This window comes from Herpailurus yagouaroundi, unplaced genomic scaffold, assembly GCF_014898765.1.
Source record: "Herpailurus yagouaroundi ecotype Mexico unplaced genomic scaffold, PumYag 67681, whole genome shotgun sequence".
NCBI classification, from domain to species: Eukaryota; Metazoa; Chordata; class Mammalia; order Carnivora; family Felidae; genus Herpailurus; species Herpailurus yagouaroundi.
In genome coordinates, this window is record NW_024420481.1 from 4,196,131 (window position 1) to 4,200,165 (window position 4,035).

At 66.5% G+C, this 4,035-nt stretch overlaps 1 protein-coding gene across 7 annotated transcripts in view; it reads right to left on the reverse strand.

The window, feature by feature from the left end:
* The window catches only part of BCORL1 (BCL6 corepressor like 1), a 63,842-nt gene extending 60,792 nt beyond the window's left edge, over positions 1–3,050 (reverse strand). Inside the window, exons 1-2 of one of the 7 annotated variants that reach the window (XM_040468117.1) lie at positions 2,243–2,372; positions 1,514–1,691 (exon numbers count right to left, since the gene is read on the reverse strand). The gene's annotated coding sequence lies outside the window, so the exon portion shown is untranslated. Of the gene's footprint in view, positions 1–471; positions 512–600; positions 1,142–1,513; positions 2,207–2,242; positions 2,374–2,960 lie in introns of those variants that run through there. The other 6 variants (XM_040468119.1, XM_040468121.1, XM_040468118.1 and 3 more) reach the window with 6 other exon arrangements.
* Between the last annotated feature and the right edge of the window lie 985 nt (positions 3,051–4,035).

A 4,035-nucleotide genomic window follows, 5' to 3' on the forward strand; every position in this document is an offset into this window, starting at 1 on the left:
GGGGGGGTGGTTAGGGCCAGGTAGTTAACAAGACGGTAGCCTCCACCTCCCTTTCCGAGGAGTGGGGTAATTCCAATGGTCCCCCCCCCCAGGATCAACCCGACCCCCGTTTCCATGGAGACCCCCGCCCAGCCAGGAAGAAGACTCTCAGATCGTGGCGAACAAGTCTCACCTGGCTAAGGGAGAAGGGGGTGAGGAGGGGGTAGGGTAGGGCAGCGATGGGGTACGAAGGTGGGAAGTGGAGGGGAGCTGTCCCGAAGGGAGGGGCGAGGACAGAGCGAGCTCCAGGGAGCGCTACGTCCGGGGACACGAAGAGGACGGCGCCCCCGGGGGGCAAGCAGAGCGGCCGCGGGGCGATGAAGGGACAGGGTTGGGAAAACGCTTAGGATAGAAAGAAGCGGGTGGGGGGATACGAGAAAGCCGGGGAGTCAAAAGGGGTGGAGGGGTTGGGGGAGAGAAAAAAAGACGCACCTGTTCCCGGGTCGGCTCCGCGGGGAGGCTCAGGCCGCCACCCGGGCTCCCTCTTACCCACTCTGAGCCGCCACCCGCCTAATACTGCCCCGATCTGGTGCCCCCCCTCCGCCCCTTATTGCCACCGACCTCCTTCTCCTCTCTCTCCGCGGCGGCGGCGGTCGGACTCTAGGAACTGAGAGGAAGAAGGGAGGGCTCGGCAAAGCGGAGGAGAGACAGAGCCACACACTGGCAGCAGCCGCGGCGAGCGAAAGAGTGAGGGGGAGAGCGGTGTGTGTGTGTGTCTGTGTGTGCGAGCGAAGCCTGGTGGAGTGGGTGCCGGTCGCAGGGCTCGACGGGAAGTGGAGTCCGGCGGGGTTCGCGGGCGGCGCCAGCCGCCGCTCCACCGGACTACAACTCCCAGAATGCCACCCGCCGGGGGGGAGGAATGGGGAGGTGGAGGCGAAGGGAGGGAGCGAGCAAGAGAGGGAGGGACGAAAGCAGGGAGCAAGCGGCGGCGAAGGGGGCAGAGCCAAGCAGCCCCGGTGACACTGGGAGGGGAGGGGAGGAGGAGGGGATCGCTCCGAGGACCAAGCGGATTCCGGAGAGGGAGGCAGCAGCAGTGGCTGCAGCAAGCCGGGCAAAAAGCTAGACTCCCAGGAGAGGCGGAGGCGCTCAATCCTAGGGGCTGCAAGAGCCCCACGCTCCCCCCCCCCCGCCCTCAACGCCCCTCAAATGGGAAGGTTGAGGAAGGGAAAAGATCAGGGCTCCAAAGCCAGGGGTTTCTGTCTCTTTCCCCCAACGCTCTCCACCATATGCCCCGACCTGACTTTCTCTGGCCACTGGTGCCCGATCCAGTGTGCAAATCCAGAGACCCCAGACCTCCCCTGCTGGGCATCACAGAACGGATACATTCAGTCCCCTTCTCCCAGGGGCCTGAGGGAGGCTCCCCTTGCTAGCAGGGCGTGACTCCCCCCTTGTCCCCGCCCCCCCCCCGTCGTCGCCACCCCCCATCTCCCTCCCCAGAGCCCCTCCCCTGAAGCCCGAGCTCGCTTCTCCCTACCTTACTAGAAATGGAGTCCCTCCGGGGGCGACTACCCAGCCCCCTCCCTTATACTGGGTCCCTGCCCACCAGTATCTCCTTAGCGTTGCCCCTTTCACCGAAGTAATAGTGGGGGCGACCCGAGTTGGACTGGTGGCTACTTTCCCTCAGAGACTAGCCGTCCTTGGCCACGCCGACCCTGTGTAGAGATAGAGAAGCACGTTAATACCGCCCCCCAAAGTTCGGATCCCCGTGGAAATGGCTTACAAGGAAAGAGGGGTTGGGAGTGGAAGTGAGCTGGGGGTGAATCTCAATCCTCAAACCTCGTCCTAGGCGTGGAAATCCAGGGATTCCTCCCTTTCCTTAAAAGCCATCAAATCGCTTGGGGTGGAAGAATGGAGTTAGATTATCTAAACCCCAATGTCCACATGACTCGAAGCAACGCTACATGTAAGAATAAGATACGAACTAGGCTTCTGCCGTGGGAGGGAGAGTATACCGCCGCCCCCCTCACCGTCCTCCAGCCCCCAAACACATACCCCTAGGAGAGTCAGATGGCCTAGGAAGGGGGGGAGGCGGTGGGAGTGCTGGAGAGTGAAAGGGTTGTGGCGGGGAGGGTCCGCGGCCCCCTGAGAGCAAAATCCAGATGCTAAGAGGTGGGTGGGGGGTGCGGCATAATTGCAGACGGTGCCTTTCCTAGCTTTTCCCGGAATCGCCGCCGAACACCGTCTAACACTCGCAGTTGCTTACCAGTCCGTCCCCTAGCCCCATTTGTGCGCGTGAGGCGGCCGGAGCCCGGGAAGCCGGGGCACAAACTCCGCGGAAGCTGGCCTTCGCCGCCGCCGCGCTGCCGCGGCCTCCCTCCCTCCGCTGGCGGCCCCGCCGATCTACCTTCGCCCCCGGCCGAGGCCAGACCCCGCTAGCAACTCCACGCCCCTACTCCACCCCCGTTTCCCCCCCTCACCCTCTCCCCGCGGGTCCGGCCCAGCCCCTAGCGCCGCCCCGCCCTACCGCTCGGTCCCGAGCCCAGCAAGTGCCCCGAACTCGCCCCCCGCCCCCACGCCCAGGCCAGTCCGGCGGGGCCTGGTTTCCCCCTCCTGCCGCGCCCCGCCCCCGAATCCACGTCCTACTTCGCCACCCAACTCGGCCCGGTCCGGGTTCGGCCCGCGCCCAGGCCACCAGAGTCTCCGGTTCGGTCCGGTGTACAGCCACCCACCCCGCCCTTGCCTGGGTGCCGGCCTGGCCCGCTGCCTGCGCCCGCCGAGCCGGCCCAGGCGCGAGGTCCGGGTCTGGGTCCCGGTGCCGGCCTCGGTCCCAGCGGTGTTGCCGCGTCTCGCCACGAGGGCTCGGTCCACGCAAGATCCGAACCCGCGCGGGGTGGGGGCCGCGGAAAGCAAGTTTCTTTATCTTCCCTCCGCCCCCGCCGCAGGGCCGCGCCATCCCCCACCCCCCGCGGCGCCCCCTTCACCTGGGCAGAGCCCCTCGGCCGCTGTCGCAACTTTGCTCTTCTCCACGCCGCCGGGGAAGCGGACGAAGCAAGAGGAGGAGGGAGGTGGCGGGGGGGGGGGGGGTGCTGGGATCAGGCCGCTGGGCTCCGGGAGGACACGTGGGGGAGGAGGGGAAGGAGGAGGAGGAAGGGGGGGCGGGCCTGCAGTTCTCGGGGCTCCCCCTGCCAGCCCCGGGGAAGCCGGAACCTCTCCCGGCAGCCGCAGACCCCGCACTGGCCACGGGGGAAGAACGGAGCCACCTTCCGTGGCCAGCCCCCGGCTCCAGGAAGGGGGGGCGAGCAACGCCGCTCGGGGTCGGAGAGTGAGCGTTTTCACTCGTGCTTTATGTATGACTCTCTCTCTCCGTTTAGCCTCCGTGTTGGGAGGGGGGGCGTGGGGTCTTACATGCGGGGGGGGGGGACGCCCTCGCCAAACGCCCCGCCCCTTCCCCGGCCCCCCACTTCCCTAACCCAGGCGACCTCGGTGCAAGGCTCTGACGCTCGGGCACCGAGGCCGCCCGCGGGCGCAGCCCCAGCCCCAGCCCTAGCCCTAGCCCAGGCGCCCAAATGGGACAGGTGCTGGGAAGGGAAAATGCCGGGGCTCGCAGCCTCGCCTCGCGTCTCCTGGGCGGCCCACCCTTCGTGGCAACCGCCCGTGCCGCACATCCCCGAGACCACCCTCAAAAGGCAGCCCTTAGCCCGGGAGTGGAGGCATCCTGGGGCGGGGGTGGGGGGGTACAAGGAGCGAGAGGCCCTAGGGAGGAAGGAGGAGGGGGACGAAAGATGTGTAAAGAGGGAAGCCTGCACAACTTGGGGCTGAAAACCTGGCTCGAGGAAAACTCCGTTTCTGCCCGCCCCCGCCCCCCCCCCCCCACTTCCCGGGCCCCTCAGTCACCAAACCGAATCCCCTTGACCCTTACCCTTTACCCTAACGACTCCCCGCCTGGCCAAAGGAATAAGTCCTCGTATGTGTTTACATCCCAGGCCATCCCCAGAACTGAAGGGCTGAGAAGCCTGCGGTCCACATTGGAACTCTGATGACTTTACATTAACTCCG